This window comes from Poromitra crassiceps (genome assembly GCF_964638095.1).
Source record: "Poromitra crassiceps genome assembly, chromosome: 11".
Taxonomy (NCBI): Eukaryota; Metazoa; Chordata; class Actinopteri; order Beryciformes; family Melamphaidae; genus Poromitra; species Poromitra crassiceps.
In genome coordinates, this window is record NC_139643.1 from 3,062,948 (window position 1) to 3,084,846 (window position 21,899).

The following is a 21,899-nucleotide window of genomic DNA, read 5'->3' on the forward strand; positions in this document are numbered from 1 at the left end:
CCATTGCTGTAATGTGGGCAGAGAAAGATAGTTGGTTGTCGATGGTGATTCCGAGATTTTTGGCAGATTGGGAGGGGAGGACGGTGGTGTTGTCGATGGATAGGGACAGATCGGATAGGGGGGAGTCGTTGCAGGGGAAGAAGAGAAGTTCGGTTTTGTCGGGGTTGAGTTTGAGATGGTGAGAAGACATCCAGTTGCTTATATCTTTGAGGCAGGCAGAGATACGGGAAGAGATATTAGAGTCCGAGGGGGGGAAGGAGAGATAGAGTTGTGTGTCGTCTGCGTAGGAGTGATAGGAGAACCCGTGAGAGGAAATGACGTGACCCAAAGATCTCATGTAGAGAAGGAAGAGGAAAGGACCTAAGACAGAACCCTGGGGGACACCCGTGGTGAGAGTGCAGGGGTCCGAAAGAGTTCCTCTCCAGAGGACCTGAAAAGAGCGAGTAGATAGGTAGGAGGAAAACCATGAAAGTGCAGAGCCGGTGATACCAAGGTCGGATAGGGTGGAAAGTAGAATTTGGTGGTTGATGGTGTCAAAAGCGGCAGACAGATCGAGAACTATGAGAACAGAGGAGAGTGATGAAGCTTTGGCGGAGTGAAGGGCGGAGGTGACAGAAAGAAGAGCTGTTTCAGTGGAATGTGCAGGTTTGAAGCCAGATTGAAGGGGGTCAGAGAGGTTGTGAAGGGAGAGATAGGAGGATAATTGACCAGATAGAAATTATCCTGAAATGAAGATTTAATTGACAGCTGCCATGTCGTGATATGATTGGATGAAATGGGGTAGAAATTCTATAGTACTATGTGACTTCCGCAAACTTCAGATTACTGTTATGAATGAAATCTTGAAAAATGAACTTTTAATGTGAAAAAGTGTGAAAAACTAAAGAAATTCGATTTTTGTGATTTTCTTTGCATACATTATTAAATAGGTGCACTGCATACCCAGGTATTTGAACTAAAAGAAAAGAAAATTCTTTAATGTAGTCATGTGTACAGCACTGCAGATTGTAGCTTGCTATCTAACCTAGAGCAGAGGTTTTCAGAGTCCAATGGCCACAGGCAGGAATGATTTCCTGTGCCTCTCCGTATTGCATCTAGGTGGGATCAGCCTCTCACTGAACGTACTCCTGTGTTTGACTAGCACGCCATGGAGTGGGTGCGAGTCATTGCTCATGATGGAGCGTAGCCTGGACAAAGTCATCTTCTCCGACACCGCAGTCAGAGAGCCCAGATCCAGCCCCACAATGTCCCTGACACAGAGAACCGTGGAAACCCCGTTCTTAAAGGTGAGTGTTGTTGTGACTTGCCTTGTTATTTGCAGCTGGTCTGTCCTCCATCAAGTTGTCAGTGGTTAATGGTGTTAAAGCTGTGGCTCTGCACTACAGGGTTGGGGATTCAGGATCAGGTAAACAGATGTCTGTTCAGATGTGCATTTACTGCTTAATCTAAGACCTATTTTAGATTTTGAATGTAAAGTGTCTATAAAAGCATAATTTAATGTAATTTCACATAACATCAACATTTATTTTAGCCCCATGGCCATCCAGCCAGATTCATTTTGGCCCTTCATAGGGAAGAATTTGGCTACGTCTGCTCTGATCACCAAAGCAGATTCCTGCTCTCTCTTATTTTGCAAAGGTCAATCTTTTTTTATTTTGCAAAGAGGAGACCCAGAGGAAGAGTGACACAGGGAGTATCTCTCTGTGTGTGGGTGTGTGTGTGTTCCAGGTAAGGCCACTATCTCCAACGATGGAGCGGCCATCCTGAACCTGTTGGATGTGGTTCACCCTGCAGCCAAGACCCAGGTGGACATGGCTCGGTCCCAGGATGCTGAGGTGTGTGTGTGCGTGCGTGCGTGTGCGGGGAGGGGGGGCTGTATTTTAATGGTGTTGTTTCTGTTGCCATGGCAGCAGTCTGTCCACTAATGGGAATGTAATGGCTTAAGTGTTATAAGAAGGCAGTATGTTGCCAATACAACATTGAGATTCCAAAGAGCTATAAAACAAGCCGGTGGTGTAGGATTGCATGGAGGCTGTTCCTTCTGATATCTAGTCTATCACAGTTAATGCGATATCTCCATCCTCAGACCTTCTTTCCTTCTATTCCTCTGTCTCCAGGTCACGGCAGCCGCGGAGTTCCTGAAGCAGCTGAAGCCGTACGTGGAGGAGGGCATCATCTGAGCCTTCCACTGCGCCACCGTGACGTGTTCAATGCTCACCCAATCCATTAGTTAGAAAAAATATCAAACAAAATTATTACTACTTTGTCTCTTGAAGTGTTAATATCAACAATTGAATTTTTCATTATGTAAGGATGGATTCTTTTGAATGAGTTTCAGACAGTAGCATTCTTTCTACAAAATTATGACTGACCCATAGAATTGGTCAACTAATACTCATACTATAACTAATAACAATAACTAGCATAGCAATAAGATTTTGACAGGGTTGCAATTCATTTTAGGGATTATTAGGGAGGTACGGTGGTGCAGTGGTAAGCACTTTCGCCTCACAGCTCAAAGGTCGTGGGTTCGATTCCCACCTGGACCGATGTGAACACTGAAGGAATGCGTGCCCGTCCGCATGTCCTCGAGTGCCCACCGCCCGGGTGGGGTCGGCAAAATGGCCTTTCTGTGTGGAGTTTGCATGTTCTCCCCGTGCCTCCCGGGGGTCTCCTTCATATAGGAACCCCCTTCACAAAAACATGCAACATCCTGGTTGCTTATGTGGTTCCCCCTCTGATCGTTAAGGGCGCCTGTTCAGAGGGAGGGGAACTGGTTGGAATAGCGTGAACCTCCCACGTGCTATGTCCTACCGGTGAAGCTTCCTCGGGCAGGTGAAAAGAAGCGGCTGACTTGACTGCCCATGTCTCGGAGGAAGCATGGAATCAGTCTCGGCTCTCCCCAGATCGGCAGAGGAAGGAGTAGCAACCAGGATTGAGTAATCAAATGAGCACTAAACGGGGGATAAAATGGGATAAAAAAAAAAAAAGAAAAAAAAAAGAAAAAAAAAAAAGGGTTGCAATTATTGAACTGTTTTGGTCAATTCAGTAGGAATCAGCTGACCTAGGAGTTCCTGGTTGAAAATTACACCCAGCCGAGGGAGTACACACAGGTGAGTGATCAGGGACAGGGAGAGACAATTTTATTGAAGCAGGCACAAGTATGTAAGACAATAAACATTTTAAATTTAAAGCATAGGCCTACAATGTTTTAGTTGAACTATGAAGCTTTTGCACACACACAAAAAGTTTTTATTTTTATTTTCCTGAACACTTTTCGTGGACCCCCTGGCAAAGTGCCACGGACCCCCATTTGAGTCTGGTCTAACTGTCTCTCTCTCTCTCTGCCACGCCGACATTGTCCATCTAGTGCAGGATTGTCCAAACTTTTTTGAATTGGGGGTGAGGCGGGCGTGCAGGTGCTTCTCACGTCATATGGGTGTTATTAAAAAATATAAATAAAAATCACATACAATTGTACTTTGTTTGCCATCTGAAAACAGTAGTTCTGCATGTGCTGTTCCTACCTGGTGCTTCTACAAACTGTATGATAGTGCTGTCATCGTTAGGTGAAGGGAACAAATGCAAATTAACCTTGCTTGATTAACCAATAAAAAAAATCTGTCCACGGGCCACAATTGGCCCCAGGGCCGGACTTTGGACATGCCTGGTCCTGAATAAATGCATCAGGGATAGGTTCTAGTCTTGTTTTGCATGCAAGAAGGTAGTAAGAGCAAACTGTTAAATCATTTTCTCATGTGTTACAGCCATCCTCAACCGGATACAACCCTGTGTGGCACTGGCCAGGAGTCACATCTGACAGCAGAAGACACAGGACAGCAGGACAGAAACAACAAGCCACTCTACCAGAGTCGGTAATAAGGCAATACAAGTACACAGGCAATATTATGTTGAAGCTCTTGTTTTGTTACACATTTTTCCTGTCCTTGGAAAATAATAATTCAGCTGAAATGAATATTGATATGAAACAAACTTTTTTTTTACTTGACGGCATTAATGAATACTAAAATGATATCTAATCATGATGATCTACCCGCAAATTATTCTTCAGCTACATTACTTGATCTTGGCCTGTGTTCACAGGGTACCTACACAGGTGTGGAAAGTCTGGAAACGCATTAAAAATGAATCTAATAATTTACAGGTCTTGAATATTTTGGGAATTTAAATGTTATAATGTTGTATAACAATGTTGTATTACATAATGTTATGTTGTGGAGCAGGGTAGGAAAAATACACTTTTAAGGGCTTTTTTTGCCCTTGTGAGATATGTTTGGGGCATTGTGGATCATTTCCACAGCATGCATGGTCAATATTCAATAGGTAGTGACTCCCATCACTAAGCTTTCTGTTTAGTAATATGCTGTGGGTTCAAAACAAACTGTTTATATTTAATTTCTGCCCTTATAGATCCATCAGGCATCTCTCCCTCATCTCTCCTCCCGTAACATCTCCACCAGTCTCAGTCCCGGGGCTGATCGGGATATCAGCCAGTGGAGTGCTCACTGCATCAGCCTATGTGGATGAAGATCACAGCTGGTGTGCAGCTCCTCGACGCAGCTGAACACCACAAATATATGTAGATGGGGATAACAGGAGAGAGTGAAAGCTATTACCAAGTACCATATACTTTGGTGTAAAAGGACGAGTATGTTCGTCAATTGGTTTAGTAATGTAGAGTGCCAAGGACGAGTATGTTCGTCAATTGCGTTTTTTGACGGTGGGACGTGGATCAATGCCTAATACATCTCCTGTAAAATTTTGGGGCATGTTGAATGTGTATAACCTATTTTACCGACCCATTAGGTGGCGACAGTGCTCTCCAGATTAGAGAAAGTTGAGTAAAAACAGCAGAAAAAGCCGTGATGAAACCATTCTCATGAGAATGCTTTGGCTTTTCGCTGTCGCGCTGGGAGCCGGCGCACAACGGTGGGGGGCTCCGAAAATAGACTCTGGGTGCAGCACACTTTGAAACGCGCAGCAGAAAGCACAGAAAGCCCAGAATCGGACGCAGCTTCATCCCAGCTCACAAGCGAAACCCCAGAAACGAGCGAGGCGAGCCCGATCCAGACTCCCCCGACGACCGGCGGCCATCCGAACGTGGATCCGCAAGCAGCAGAGACTCGCCTGACAAGCAGCAGAGCGAGCAAAGCCACCAGAGACACACCCACGGAGGAGGAGTTTGCACTAGAGGGGAGTGGGGGTGCTGTTATATTGAAGGAAATTACTGTTCAGATGTTTCAGGTCAGAAAATATTAGTTTCAGAGTCAGTGATTTGCTTGAAATGCTTAATTTCACAAAAGGCTCAATATCTCAGCTTTCTAGATGGAAACGCGTGTTTTTGCTGTTTTTGACCTATTTCTCCGGCTGATAACTAAAGAACGGAAAATGATATCAATAAACTTTTTTTGCTGCTGATACAATAGAGTCTCGTCGTTCTTTGTGCGTGTTCGGTGTTTACATAGTAATATCACACAATATTCTGTGGGCCTCGAGAAATCACTGAAAACGCTCTGAAACTCTGGCACTGGGAGCGTCCGTTCTCCAAAAGTGGCTGGCACTCAATGAGTTAATAATGTTAGTGGATTGGATTTTGGAGTTCATACTCCCAGAGCTGGCGTAAACCATATAGAATCATCTTTACCCGAAATGAAACGTCCAGGGATTGTGTGTTTAAGTGCTTTGAATACGGGGATGTTTGATCAGCCTGAGTGCCTGAGAGCAGGCCACGCCAGTTGAGCTAATGTTCGTTAGCCACAGCAGCTAACATGAACACTAATCAAATGCATCCTCGTCAGGTTTGGTTTAACGTAACGTAATGGCCACTCTGAGACTGCTCATACACACGAGGTTGCTAACTCTGTCCTCAGCAGCAGTACACAGGATGTCCCGCTTCAACCCACCACAAACACAGAGCCACATGATACTCCTAGCAGCAGTCCCACTCCTTTGAAACCCTCTACCAGGTTTAGAGGTAAATCCTACTTTATACAGTGGTCTGCAGAAGCAGGGGGAGGTGGCGTTGCCTTTTCCCGCGGTGTGCCGCTTTGATGAAAACAATTAGGCTGCAGTAATATTTATTAGACGATAGGTGGCAGCAGATCACCTGAATCTGCTGAATCACCTGAGAAACGATACACTGTGTGACCACAACACGGTTAAAATGGCAGAGTGGCGCTGTCCACTATTTCTGTTCATTGACTCCACAGGAAGTGCCTGGAGTGAACCAAAGAAGAAGAAGGCTGTCTAATAACGTTAATGAATAAATAAATAAATAAATAATAGTATTTTATGCCACGCAGCGCTGTGGAAATAGGCTACAGTGTGTACTCATCCATCAACTTTGTAACACAACAGTGAAGGTAAGACATCATTTCTGCTTATGGTAGTAGCCTAACAGAAATAAGATGATGTATGGGCTTGTTATTATTATCTCCGCCAGGAGATTATGAGATTGTCGCGTACAGCAGGCCTGTGTTAGCTAAAGTTAGCGTCATACGCTAACATTAGGGAGTTTGCTAAGGCTTGCCATGCCACCGTTAGATAACTGCAACTGAATGTGTAACGTTAACAGTGATTAACCCCATGGTACCGCTAATCGTTTCCTCAAGGAACATGGTTCTGTGCTGTTGGTAGGCTATTTGGTAGCCTATCTGATGCCTGTAGTGCGGCGCCGCACAAGACATAATTTCTGCTTATGGACGGTAGTAGCCATAAAGTGAAGTGGCTAGCGAACATGGCTAATGGGAGCTAAATCTAAGTCCCGTGTAAACCGTAATATCTGTGTCGTTTTAACTTTGATTGTATTTTTCTCCCACCAGATTAAAGAAAACATTTAGGCCTATGTGATATTGACTGATGCGCGGTCATGCATCATGGTGTAGCTACAGTAACGCTAATCAATCTACAGTAGCTAGCTCTGTTTTGGACTGGAGCTAGCTTGTCGTCTGAGCCATGCTGTTTTTCAATCAGGGAATTAGGAAAACTAACGCGCACATTACATTAAAAAAACACATCAGTCAACATCACACAGGGTCTTTTCTTTAATCTGGTGGCAGCATTTTTCAGTAAAACGTGAAACGACGACAGATAATGGTTTATAGTGGGACTTAACATAGGTTCCATAAAGATCAGGTTGTTTGTAAACAAACTGCTTCGGTTGCTAACAGAAATAAGATGATGTATGGGCTTGTTATTATTTTGTAGGTAGTAATAATAATAATAATTTAATTTATTTTTCAGTAAATCACAGCATCGTACAGCTCCATGTTCAACTGAGCAGAAGCAGCTGAGTCAGACAGCATTCTGAACATTATTGCTACAGACATCCATCAAGAACCTACTTCATGAACATGACGGAGGAAAAGTATGAAGACCTCAAATTCAAGTTGCCATTCTTGTCATCAGCTCAATCCATTCCTTAAAACCACATGGGCTCAATGGAGAGAATTTTCATGGAAGAACCTTATCAGATTTTTTATTACTCAAAGAAGAAAATATTTACAGAACGATAGACCAGAATCCGGTAATTGCTGGAGAAAATGCAATAATTCAATGGCTGATCACTATCACATATTTTGGAAATGCCCAGCAATCCAAGATTACTGGTTAAAAATAATCTCAGAGATCAAATTAATACTGGGTTTTGAAATAGATGACAGTTTTAGCACCATATACCTGGGGAATATACCAATCGAATTTAATCCCCAAGATAAATACCTCCTCAAAATACTTCTTGTAGCCAGCAAAAAAACAATAACAAGAAAATGGCTAAACCAGGACCCACCAACAAAAAAGAGTGGATAGCAATTAATTGTACAGGAAATATATGAGATGGAAAAGCTGACCTTTTATCTAAGATTGAGAAAGGATAAATTTGATGGGTTCTCGTCCAAATGGCTGGCGCATAACGGCACGTTCACACACACGCCTAGAGCGACGCTTTAAGCAACGCCTAAGCGACGCCTAAAATTTAGGCATCCTTGTTAACAGACGAGAGCGTTCACACATACCGCTGCCACGCTGCGCTGAAGCCACGCTCGCGCTGCGCTGCATTTATCGTTTACGGTGCAGCCACATCTACGCGTCGTTTGACGCGGGCTGACGCTTGGCTGTATGGACGCTTGACGCTTGGTGGGCGTGGAAATCCGGAAGCAGCAGCTAGCTCCCAAGCTAGCTGCTGCTAGATTTACTTTGCTTCTTTGAAAATTGGTGGAAGAGAGGAAGTGGAAGAGGACAGGAAGGGATAGGTCCTAGGATGAGCTCAATTGGCTAGCTTTGTACTTTGTCAAATTCCACCCCGCCCCCTCTGTTGCCCACTGTCGCTTCACAAGCCTGCTACGCTCGCTTGGTCTCCCAGCATGCTTCGCGAGGCGTCGAGCAGCATGTTCCAATACAAAGTGGATGGGCAGCAGCGTCAGCCCGCGTCAAACGACGCGTAGATGTGGCTGCACCGTAAAGCCTGGATTATGCTTGACGCTTTGGCCGGCCGCACGGAAATGAGAGACACGGAATACTGACGAGGAAACGTGTGGAGCTTTATACTCTGTGTGGGTTTCTGCAGGCGGAATTGAGCGCGAGTCTTGAAAACTCCACTTTGTCCGCCCAGCCACGTCCGCGTCCGCGTCCGCGTACTTACAAAATTCGGCGTGCGCACGGCCGGTCAAAACCGTCCGCACGGAGCCTTGCGGAGGGGCGTGTCTCCTGATTTGACATCACTTTTCCGCGCGGACACTCGCGTTCCTCGCTGATGCGGAAAGCATAATGAGACCTTTAGGCGTCTGTTCTATTTTTCAGCGTCTAGGCGCGCTGAACTGTCAAGCTGGCTGTTGTTTCTGACGGACTTGGGCCATATTTTCTACCGAGTTTGCCCAAAAGGGAGGATGGAGCACGAATTAACGAGTGCATAGTAGGAGAGCTGTCCTTCATGTGTTCCTCTATTAACGTCTTTTCTGTCAGATGTATATATACCCCCCCTGTCTCAATGCATGTATCACTCATGGTGTTGATGACTCATAGTCACATGATTACCCGAGGGAAAATAACAATTACAGCGGGCCAGGAAATAGACAGACATGTCACTTGCACATTGCAATAAAAAAGAGGACTCACACATGCTATAAATCAGATCTGAAAAGTGTAAAAAACCGCTGCTTATGTGATCAGTGTAGCGCAGAGCGGGGCTTCAGTGTGGCGTCCTGTGTGAACGAAAATAGGCGCCAGGCGTGCATGAAGCAATGATTCTCATTTGCTCTGACTTTACACTGTGAGCTGTAAGGTCTTATATTGACAGGTGTGTGCTTTTCCCAATCAAGTCCAATCTATATAATTAAGCACAATGAAGGTGTAGGCCCATCTCAAGGATGATCAGAAGAATTGGACAGCACCTGAGTTAAATATACAAGTGTCACAGCAAAGGGTCTGAATACTTATGGCCATGTGATATTTCAGTGTTTTTTTGTAATAAATCTGCAAAAATGTCTACAAGTCTGTGTTTTTCTGACAATATTGGGTGCTGTGTGTGCATGAACGAGGAAAAAAATGAAATTAATTGCTTTTAGCAAATGGCTGCAAAATGACAAAGAGTGAAAAATTTAAGGGGGTCTGAATACTTTCCGAACCCACTGTATAATACATTCAATGTGAAAATACACATGGGCCAAATGAGCACAGACAAGGCTAAATGGGAATGGAAGCTCCTCCTACACTCTTACGGCGGGTTTACACATACGCCTAGAGCGACGCTTTAAGCAACGCTTTAAGCTACGCCTACGCATATAGGCATTGCTTCATGCACGCCTGGCGCCTATTTTCGTTCACACAGGACGCCACACTAATTAATTCAATTACTTTGATGTATGCCATGCAGAATAGTCACTGTTTGTTCAAATTGTCCTACTGTAGCCTATCTTATTGTTAGGCTATTTTACTTATATGGGAAACAGGGGAAATCCAGTTTGTGTATAGAAAACTTTATTCAAACCAAATAAATATGTTTACCATATCCACACATTAGGCTACAAAGTTTTGAGTTAAGTCCATCGTCCATTGAAAACAGTGCAACTTTTCAATCGAAAAGTGTCTGCAGGGTGATGGAAGGGTGGCAGGGTGAATTAGCAAAACAAAGGACTGGGGGAAGGGCATTGCTATTCACAATGTTCAAAGCAGCTATATCAGCTGGGGAGCTCACCGGATAAAAAAGCTTTAGGTGCAAGGCACAGGAGTTTCCATAGGGCAGTAGAGAGAAGGATCCAGCACTCAAAAAATGTCCTTTGAGGGTTTTATTCCTGTTTCAAACACTGCAACAACGTACGCGTTTCAGCCAGAACCACTATAGACTGTGTTAATTAACAGCATACTGTAGCGGTTCAGGTAATCCAAGTATTACCTGTAATGTGATGTGCAATAGAAGTGTCTAGATTGCAGCTAGGAACTAATGTGTGTGGGTGTGTTCCTAGGGGGAAGGGGGTATATGGGACGAGCGGCAGCGTGGCGGAAGCCAGTCTAGTTCTGCGAGCGGGCTAGAGCGGGTGTCGTGTGTGGAGCTAGCTGAGAAGCTAGCTGCTAGGAGCTGAATGAGCCTGTGAATAAAGAAGCCTGTACCAACACAAGTCTCCGGTTCCTTGGCGTATTAGCGATACGCTACATTGGTGTCAGCAAGTGAAGCGGTAGCGCCTCTGATTCGGTCGAGAGGGGAGAGAGTGAGGAGGAACGGCGGAGGAAAAGTTGGAATCGACGGCTGACGGCTCGAGCGACCTAGCGGTAGCAGGCTAGCTGCGTGTGCAAGCTGCTAGGGGCGCCACGTGTGATGGTGCGCTTAGAAGAATGCCTGTCGGCGAACGGGAGAAAAGAGGAGCTGACGACGGGGATCGGCTCGGTGCTGGCGGGCATGGAAGCCCGTTTGTTGAGAGAGGTCAGATGGCTGGCGGAGGCGATTCCTGCCTGGGCAATGGAGCTGTGGCGGGCGCTGCGGGAAGTCGGGCGGCGTGTGGACGAGTTGAGCACAGAGGGAGCGCAGTGTGGAGAACGGCCGGAGGAGCCGCAAAGACTGTGTTGGACCTGTGGAGAGCCGGGCCACGTGGCGAGGTGGTGCCGAGGCGGTCCCGGGAGACGGACCGGGTATGCGGAGCAAAGGTACTGGGGACAGCAGGGAGCCTGCTGGGCATGCGGTGGATCGGGACACATAGCCAGAGAGTGTCAAGAAGCTGTCGGGGACTGGAGAACAGCGGGAGAGGAGAGACGTGCAGGCGGCGGACAGGTGAGACTTTGTTGGACGTGCAGTTCGCCTGAGCATTTAGCAAGAGACTGCACTGAGAGTGTGAACGCTGGAAGAGACACACAGTCGGGGGAGCGGCACTCGTGTCTCCGGGTGAGCCTGGGGGGTTACCGCCGGGGGAACCGGCCCAGCCTAGCCGCTACATACCCCCCACGGTTGCACTGCGGAGAGCCGAGGTGGAAATTGACACCGGTGGTGTTCCCCCTGCTGTCCTCAGCACGGGAACGGGAGAACGAACGAGTGCAAGAGGTGGAGGAAGACGAGGGAGGCTGTTCAGATGGGGACCTGACAGACGAGGACATAAACGCCATCATGGATGTCGACGAGGAGGAGTGGAAACGCAGACAGATGGAGGACGCGGAGATCGGTCCGGTGTACGGGTGGGTAGCGGCCGGACGCCGCCCCCCTGTGGAGGAGATTTGCACGTGTTCCGGTGCCACGAAGGGACTGTGGAACATGTTTTCGGACCTGCAACTGGGTGGAGATGGGGTTTTAGAGAGAAAGGGGCAGGGGAAGAGCGGGAACCAGTGGGTTGTACCCAGCTACCTGCGGGGGTTGGTGCTACGGGGGACTCACGGGGGCTGCGGCTGGAAGGGTCATTTCGGGCCTAAAGTGACACTCCGCCGGGTTTGTGAACTTTACTACTGGGGAAAACACAAGGAGGATGTGCGGGACTACTGCCTTCGTTGTGTTGACTGTAATGTGCTTCAGGTGGGACAGAAGCTTTGAAAGGGGGGATGGGAAATGGTGGTCGAAGTGAAACGTGATAATGTGAATAAGGTAAATGATGGTGGGAGTGAATGCAAAATTAAGTGGTGTTAAAGAAAAGGGCTATTGGAATGGGAATGTGAACTGAAATGTGGGTTGAATTTAAAGGAATGGGAAAAGAGGGAAGGAATGGAAAGAAATGCAAATGGTGGTGGTGGAACGAAAATTAAGAAGTGGTGAAATAATAAGAGACAAATTGGGGGAATACAAAAAGTGTTGGGGTTGGTGTGTTTTGGTACAGGGGGGATATGTGTGGGTTGTGGGTGTCAACGTGGGCGTTGACTTATTGTTGGGCCGGGAGTATGTAGCGGTTCAGGTAATCCAAGTATTACCTGTAATGTGATGTGCAATAGAAGTGTCTAGATTGCAGCTAGGAACTAATGTGTGTGGGTGTGTTCCTAGGGGGAAGGGGGTATATGGGACGAGCGGCAGCGTGGCGGAAGCCAGTCTAGTTCTGCGAGCGGGCTAGAGCGGGTGTCGTGTGTGGAGCTAGCTGAGAAGCTAGCTGCTAGGAGCTGAATGAGCCTGTGAATAAAGAAGCCTGTACCAACACAAGTCTCCGGTTCCTTGGCGTATTAGCGATACGCTACAATACATATTAACAGAGGTGTAATTTACAGTGGCTGCAGTTTAATTTAGCAGCAGTACGTGTTTTATATTTCATTCATTCACACTGTTGAGCCTTTCTTTAAGCTCAGTGATATGATATTGCAGTGTTTCAGATCAAATGATTGCCTTCTGTCAATGAGTATTGTTTGTTTCAACTTTCATTCTTGAAAATGCTCTCGGTCTGGTCCCAGCACGGCAAGTACAGTACAGTAGCTTGGAGTGTGGAGCGCTTTGTCTCACTGAAGGCTCGTCAGCAAGGGAGGGTTGTCCTGAAAAACAACAACAAAATAATATATGTGATTAGGGTTGCGAGGGTGCGATGTCAACCAAATAGCCATTGCGGTGGTATTTATGAATTCATTAATTGGTTTATGAAGTAGCTGCGGTACTGTTTGGCTGCGACGCTGCACGTTCACAAGCTGATCTCTGCATGAGAGACAACACTGGATAGGCTAGTAATAAGTACAGTCAAGCGGCTGAACTAAGCACTATAGGCTATCACTACCAGTAATATTGAAAGGCCAAAACAAATAACGTTAACGATACAGATCCTGACCAACAACGTGTGTGTTGCTGGCAGAAAACAGGGAGAATTACTGGCGGATAACGTTAGTTATCACGTCGCTTTGAACCTAACGCTATTGGAGAGAGAGAAACACAGCAGCAGCATGGATGTAATGGAAGCGACTTCATGCAAATAGGCGAGTTGAATTCACAGTTGAAGACCTGTTCATTACTCACATTGGGTTGAAAACAGGAAAGAATGTGAAAAACATTTTCCACAACACAAATGACTTCTGCTGAATCTGCTAGTCCGCCTCCCCAGTCTGAACTGCACCTGGGGATACTTAGGGCGCACTTGTTCAACAACGCTTGCACCTCCCCATAGCGTTACGTTGAGTGGAATTGGTCTTTTTTACGATTAAATCTGCAAATTTGTAATTCAAACAGGTAATTATTCACGATGGTCCGATGTAGAAGGCTCAGAGGTCCGCCTCCCCTCCGCTATACTGCTTCTCTAACATACTTGGGTGCGTTCGTTTAATGCCGCCCGCACGTCCCCCTCGCGTCACGTTGACCAGTTTGCCTTTTTTATTATTCAATCTGCAATGCAAAGCATTTTGGTAAAGAAACCGCGTGCAATGTTGTTATGGTCAAACTTCCCCCACTTCACTATATCACGCAGTATTTGCGAGGGGTTTATATACACCCCATGGCTGTATGTGTAAAAAGTTATAGCTTTCTGGGAAATATCCAAACAGCTGGTGTTTGAACATTAACCTTAACATGAATTGAAACTCACTCACCTTGAATTATTGTAACGTTACAAGTCACTCTGTCTTTGAGGTGCTTCAAAGATGGAAATGTTTGGAACAAATGTACACTGCAGGTGACTTCCACCTGTAGAGACTGCTCACACGTGCCACCTGGCGGCTCTTTTGCGCACTGCAGCTGCTGGTGAAAAAAATACTCCGGGAGGCCGCGGCAGGCCACAGGAGGCCGCTGCAACGCCGCAGCGTTGGGTCTGCCTGTTTCTGCAGACCTCTGTACCTCCCAAGTACAGAAACCCATCTCTGGACATTTATTGTATACTGGTTGAGAGGGATGCGTCTACTATCTTTAGTTAAAGAAAGGAGTACAAAGTGAGGAATAATCTATCTAAGGAACAACTGGATGAACTTAAGGCTATAAGGGATGATAAAACATTGGTGGTTCGGAGTGCAGATAAGGGGGGTGCTATCGTGGTCCTCAACCGCGACTCATATGACAGGGAAATCCAAAAGCAACTCAACAACTCTAAGTTTTACAGAAAGTTGGATCACAACCCCATTTCTGTCTTTAATACACAGGTTCACAGTCTACTCAACCAGCTCATTGAAAATAAACTCATCACTAAGCCTGAACACGCATTTATGAAAGTTGAGTATCCAATCACACCCTTCCTAAAATTCATAAATCATTTGTGGACACACCCCCTGGACGCCCCATAATTGCTGCTATGGGTTCTGTCACTGAAAAAATCTCGGCCTTTGTGGATCATTCTCTTCAGCCCTTAGTGACAGCCCTCCCTTCATACACAAGGGAGGAGGACACCCGTAGCACCCAGTGCATCTTGGATCTCATTGAGTGTGTACAGTGTGCTCACATCTAATTATTGTTTATATGGTGCTGATTTCTTTCTTCAGGTGTCAGGAGTGGCCATGGGGTCCAAGTAGCCGCGACACGCAACTCTAAATGGATTCTCCTTTAGAGTTGCGCACGGCTTGCCCTTCTCCGTGGAAGTCAGACCCAAAGCAAGCTCGGCTGGCTTCAAACATGCACGAATCACAAAGACAAAAGTACTCACACGTAGCCACGGGTGTCTTCCCTCACTCCGGTCTGGCAACGATGTTTGTTACCTTTCAGTTTACGAGTAATATGCTTATTTGTGTAGCCGGAAACGGTATCTTTCCCTTTTCAGAGAGTCTTCTTCTGGGGGTGTGGCGCTGCTGTGCAGTTGAAACGCGGCCACGCCCCAGAAGAAGAGTGGAGAAATACATATTCACAGACTTAAAATTACTTTATTTAATAAAGTCAGTGGTGTGAGTGTGAGAGGAATTCAATCAATAGACAATAACATTGGTGTGTTTAAAATGAGATATTCCACTAAATATGGCTAAAACAGATTCAAACATGCAAAAAAGGCAAATTTTTCTTTGCGGCCGGCGGTGTGGGCCCCCCTAAAAGCTTCGCCCCCTCTGGGCTGATAGGGTTGCTCCGCCCCTGAGAAGCGCCACTCTAGACCATACCATTTCCAAGGTATGATGGCCATTTGGCCTGATCTTGTTTTCCTTATGTACTTTAAGGGCTCTATCTTCCCGACGGCGGTAATTTTGCGTTAGCGCCCGCTTTGCGCTGGAATAGCACCCCGCAAAGCCCTAATTGTGGGCGTGTCGGCCCGCTGCGCTTAATGTCATCTCCACGCACATCTCCGTATAGGCGTGTTTATGCCCAAAAGTATTGTGGAGGTGTGGTAATGCCTGTGGCATGTGGTCTCCTACCTAAAGTAATCTAATGTTACACCACAGACCTGTATGGTCGGGAATTATCTAGCCTAATAAAACCATGACAAACGAATTCTCATTTTTAAATCAAGGTGTGTTTTTTCTGGAATGCAGGCTATAGTTGAAACTCAACGTGGCATTCCAAGGAGAGAAGAGTGTGTGCAGGTGCGAGGAGAGTGACATCCATGCCGTGCGTAAATGTATCCAAGCAAGGACTTCCAGTACTGCACGGAGATGTAGAGACTGTCTGCGCTCAGGCGTACGTCTGTGTTTGCGCTAAGACCAGCTATTTCCTGGCGTTAAAATTGAGAGCACCCAAGGCGATTTCTTATTTCTTATAGGTGTTATTGTAAGTCGCTTTGGATAAAAGCGTCTGCCAAATGACGTAATGTAATGTAATGCGATTTTTTTCTAACACATTGCGCTGTGGGGGCACGGTGGCTCAGTGGTAGAGCTGTCGCCTCACAGTCAGAGGGTCCTGGGTTCGATTCTCGCCTGGGACATTGTGGGCGCTGTGGTTGATCCCCCCATATCCTCAGTGCCCACTGCCCAGGTGGGGTATCTCATCATAAGGGCCTTTCTGGTTGTGCGGAGTTTGCATGTTCTCCCCGTGCTCCCCCAGGGGGTTCCTCCGTATATAACCCCCCCACTAAAAACATGCAGAAGATCAGATCGTCATCGTCATCCGACCAGTGACGACAACATCCGAAGTTGGTCCCCGGGCGCTGTACGAGAAAGCGACCACTGCTCCTGGCCTGCCCCCCGGAGGAAAGGACATGCCTGGATGGGTTAAATGCAGAGGACACTTTTCACCGGCCACCGTCAGCATGAGTGTGTTGTGGCCGCATGCATGTATTGTGGTGTTCGTGTGACAATAAAAGACGGGGCTTGTCCCGTTACGAGAGTTACGAGAGTTAACGCCTATTTTGGAACGGGCAACTCCCAAACCTCTCTTTGTGCTCGGCACATACCGACGGTATCTTCCTCACAGCGCTAAATGACACTTGCGCGAGACACATGATAGGGTAGAGGCCCACCGACACGCCCGGGCCACGCCTACACCTGTGTCATCACAGCGCAAAACTGGACGGTGGAGGCAGACGATAGCTTCAGACGCTGGGAAGATAGCAATAAGAGGCGCGCAAACGCAGCGTAAAGGCAGCGCAAACGATAGCGCCGTACAACGATAGGGCCCTAAGGGTCTGATCTGATATGTATTTTTACCCTGTATATATACTTGATGGTTATGTAAACATATTTGTCTACTGTGTGTCTGTTGTTGTGCATATGTGTCACGACAGACAGAAGAACCCAAGAGACACGGACACAAGTTGATGCCAAAACTGAGATTGTCTTTTAATAAGGTTTTCAAAAGCCAAAATGTAGGCACGAAGGCCAAAAGTTAACGTCAATGGTGTGCGTAACAACGCAACAGGGGTGTCCTGACGAGGCGTGAGTAAGTAGAGCAACAGGTTCCCATGAGGCACAGGCGGGCAGCAGACAGATGGTAGACAGGCACGTTCAGGCAGACTGGTGGAGAGAGAGAGAGAGCGAATCAGCAAAAGTCGAAAAACAGAAAAAGCTTCCAAAATAACAAAGAACCGAACTGACCTAAGTTAGTGGCGAGATGGCCGCACACTAACAGACAATACCCGAGCAACGAACAGGAGTCCCAGCCCAGTATATATAGGTGCCTGATTGTGGGCGGAACTGCTTGATTGCTCATGCCACACACCTGGTCTCTCAGGAACCCAGCCTAATCACACCACACACAGGGCAAACAAGGAACAGATTAGACAGCACTCATGACAGTACCCCTCCCTCTACGGGCGCCTCCAGGCGCCCCCACAGGTCGACCAGGGAACTGTAGACGGAAATCCCGAATGAGTCCAGCGTCACATATGTGGCGTCGAGGAACCCAGCATCGTTCCTCTGGACCATACCCCTCCCAGTCCACCAAGTATTGTAGTCCACGACCCCGACGACGAACATCAAGGAGGCGGCGAACCGTATACACAGGCCCACCATCCAGCATCCTAGGAGGAGGGGGGGGTGGGACGGGTGTGGACAGAGTGCTAGAGGCAACAGGTTTGATATGTGACACATGAAAAGATGGATGCACACGGAGGGTCCGGGGAAGCTTCAAACGTACCACGGCGGGGTTAATAATCTTCTCGATGACAAAGGGGCCAATGAACTTGGGAGAGAGCTTACGTGACTCAGTTCGCAGGGGCAGATTCGCCGTAGAGAGCCAAACCTTCTGTCCGGTGCGGTATGCCGGGGCCGGGGTGCGACGTCGGTCAGCCTGCTCACGGTAGCGATTTGACGTTCTCAACAGAGAAGCACGGGCAGTCCTCCAGGTTCTTCGACAGCGGCGAATGTGCGCCTGCACCGACGGGACAGCAATGTCTCCCTCCTGTGCGGGGAACAATGGAGGCTGATAGCCTAAAGAACATTGGAAAGGCGACATACCCGTGGCTGTGCTGACCGCGGAGTTATGAGCATATTCTGCCCATACTAGTTGTGATGCCCAGGTAGAATGTTGTGAAGAGGCCAAACACCGCAAGGTCGTCTCCAATTCCTGGTTCCAACGTTCCACCTGGCCATTGGTCTGGGGATGAAATCCAGAAGACAAACTGACAGTAGCCCCCAGAGCGGTACAAAAAGCCTGCCATACCTTGGATGTGAACTGAGGTCCACGGTCTGAGACTATGTCTGCTGGGATGCCATGTAACCGGAACACATGCCGCACAAGGAGGTCCCCGGTCTCTTTGGCAGAAGGAAGCTTGGGAAGAGCAACACAGTGAGCAGTCTTTGAAAAACGGTCAATGATGGTGAGAATGACTGTATTACCTTCAGATGGTGGAAGACCAGTAACAAAATCCAGTGCTATATGGGACCAGGGACGCCGGGGTACAGGCAGGGGGCGTAGAAGTCCAGAACTCGGTCTGTTAGATGATTTGTTCTGTGCGCATACTGGGCAGGCTGCTACGAAGCTGCGAGCATCCAACTCCAATGTGGGCCACCAAAAATGACGTCTCAGGATCTCCACGGTGCGATTCTGACCCGGGTGGCTGCTGACACGGGAAGCATGGGACCACTGGAGAACCGTGGAACGCACAGCATCGGGAACAAACAGACGATCCGGAGGACCTGTACCAGGGTCAGGTTGTATGCGTTGAGCCTCCAGGATGGCGGACTCAACTGCCCAAGTCAGTGTAGCTATGACGCAGGAGGAGGGCAAGATGGTCTCTATTGGTGCTTTCTCCTCTTCTGCAGCATACAGGCGGGACAGAGCGTCGGCCTTGGTGTTCTTGGACCCAGGTCGATACGTCAAGGTGAACTGAAACCGGTTAAAAAAAAGTGCCCACCTGGCTTGACGAGAATTTAGACGTCTGGCGGTCTTGAGGTACGCCAAGTTCTTATGGTCCGTCCACACCACAAATGGTTGTTCTGCGCCCTCCAGCCAGTGCCGCCATTCCTCCAGAGCCATAACCACTGCCAGCAGTTCTCGGTTTCCCACATCATAGTTTCTCTCATGTGGTTCTAGTTTGTGAGAAAAAAAAGCACAGGGATGGAGCTTCTGGTCAGTAGCTGACCGCTGTGACAGAACTGCTCCAATACCTACGTCAGAAGCGTCCACCTCCACAACAAACGGACGAGAGTCATCAGGTTGGATCAGGACAGGAGCAGAGGTAAAGCGTGCCTTAAGGTCTCTGAAGGCAGCAGCCGCTTCAGGAGACCACTGGAACGGGGAAGCAGTGGAAGTTAGAGCAGTCAGAGGAGCAGAAAAGTGACTGTAGTTACCTACGAAGCGCCGATAGAAATTGGCGAAGCCCAGAAACCTTTGCAGTTGTTTGCGTGTAGTAGGTTCGGGCCAATCCGCCACAGCACACACTTTAGCAGGATCCATGCGCAGCTCCCCCTCGGCGATGACGAACCCCAGGTACGTGGTGGATGGCACGTGAAACTCACACTTCTCTGCCTTCACGAACAGTTGGTTCTCCAAGAGTCTCTGTAATACCTGGCGGACATGCTGGACATGGTCATGAAGGTTCTTAGAGAAAATCAGAATGTCATCTAAATAAACAAACACAAATTTGTTTAACATGTCCCTCAAAACATCATTAACCATAGCTTGGAACACAGCCGGGGCATTGGTGAGCCCGAAAGGCATTACCAGATATTCAAAATGGCCACTGGGAGTGTTGAATGCCGTCTTCCACTCATCTCCTTCATGGATACGCACCAGATGGTAGGCGTTGCGTAGATCCAACTTAGTGAAGATAGTAGCCCCATGTAGTGGTTCCCCAGCCGAGCTGATGAGGGGAAGAGGATACCGGTTCTTGATGGTGATATCATTCAACCCCCTGAAGTCAATGCAGGGCCGTAGGCCACCATCCTTCTTAGCTACAAAGAAAAAACCTGCTCCCACTGGTGACGAAGAAGGACGGATCAACCCAGCCGCTAGTGATGTCTGGATGTATTCCTCCATAGCCACACGTTCAGGACGGGAGAGGTTATACAACCGACTACCAGGCAAAGTAGCGTCAGGCTTAAGTCTTACGGCACAGTCATATGGTCGATGAGGTGGAAGAGAGAGAGCTCGATGCTTGCTGAAAACCTCCCCCAGGTTATGATACACAGCAGGTACTAACGTTAGGTCCGGTGGAGGAGAAGGAGAGGGCAAACAAACAGCATCAGAGACCAAAGCAGATTTTAGACAATTTGCATGACAAAAAGAGCTCCAACTCCTTATAATACCTGCTCCCCAGTCAATGTGAGGGTTATGTTTCAATAACCAAGGAAGGCCCAGAAGCAACCGGGTGCCAGAAAGCTCTCCTACCAGAAAACTGATCATCTCCTGATGATTACCAGACAGGTGGAGGGCCACAGGCACAGTCTTCTTAGTTACAGTAAATAACAGTTCTCCATTAACAGCATTCACCTCTGTAGGAGTCTCTACATCAACAAGGGTGAGGTTAAGCAGTTCTACCACAGAAAAATCCATAAAACTTTCACCCGCCCCAGAGTCAATATAAGCAGGAAAAGAATGAATTTTACCTTTCCAAATTATAGAAGTTTGTAGCTGTGGTAGTGGAGAAGAGGAGTGACAAGAGGTCTGGCCCATCTGTAACCTCCCTTTTACAGAGGAGCCTGGTCGTTTCCCGGACGCATTGCACAATCATTTATATAATGCCCTGATCTTCCGCAGTAAAAACAGGAATTATCGCGTCTCCGATTTGCAATGCGCAGCTTTCCCATTTGCATGGGCTCAGACTCGGGCATCTCCGGAAGCTGTCGGGCATCTCCGGAGGTTCTCGGAGCACGAGACGGAAATGAAAAAATAGCCGACTCCCGTGTAGGAGAACGGCGAGGGGAAAAAGTGGAGCGGCCGCTTGATCTCTCCCTCCGACGTTCACGGAGCCTGTTATCCAGACGAATGGACAGAGTAATGAGGGAATTTAAATCATCTGTCCCCTCTCGAGCCGCCAACTCATCTTTCAGGGACTCGTTAAGCCCGCATATGAATACCTGTTGGAGTGGCTCGTCATTCCACTCGCTCTCCGCCGCGAGGGAGCGAAATTCAATTGCATATTCTGCCACGCTACGGAACCCCTGGCGAAGCGACATGAGTCGTTTGGAGGCCTCGTTTCCCTTAACGGGATGATCAAAAACGCTCCTCATGCTGTCGGTGAAGGCATTGTACGAGCGACAATCACGGAGTTGATTCTCCCACACAGGCCGGGCCCAGTCCAGCGCCCTCCCCTTTAGGCTGCCGATAAGGAAGGCTATGCGGGAACGATCCGTAAGATACGCCCTGGGTTGAAGCTCGAACACCAATGCACACTGGAGGAGAAAGGAGCCACAGGTGCCGAGGTCTCCGCCATAATGCTCCGGCATCGGCGCACGGGTCTCATGGTGATTCCCAGGTAAGCCACTTTCATTTTGCACACCGTTAGTTTCCCAGTTCTCTTGGTCCTGATGGGTAGCCGCACTACTAGGAGCAGGCATTTCACTCCGTAAACGAGTCAAACTCACATTTAATTCTCTCATACCGTCTAGGACCTCTCTTAGTGCCTGGTCGTGCTGCCCGATCAGTGCCCCCTGGTTGGTAAGAGCTTGGCGAAGTGTCTCCGCATCTGCTGGGTTCATTGTTGTGGCTCGGGTATTCTGTCACG

General features: G+C 47.8%; 1 protein-coding gene across 1 annotated transcript in view; it reads right to left on the reverse strand.

Annotated features, from left to right (window-relative positions):
- Nucleotides 1-21,899, reverse strand: part of LOC310785725 (NLR family CARD domain-containing protein 3-like) — a 115,532-nt gene that overhangs the window by 90,688 nt on the left and 2,945 nt on the right. The window lies entirely within an intron of this gene.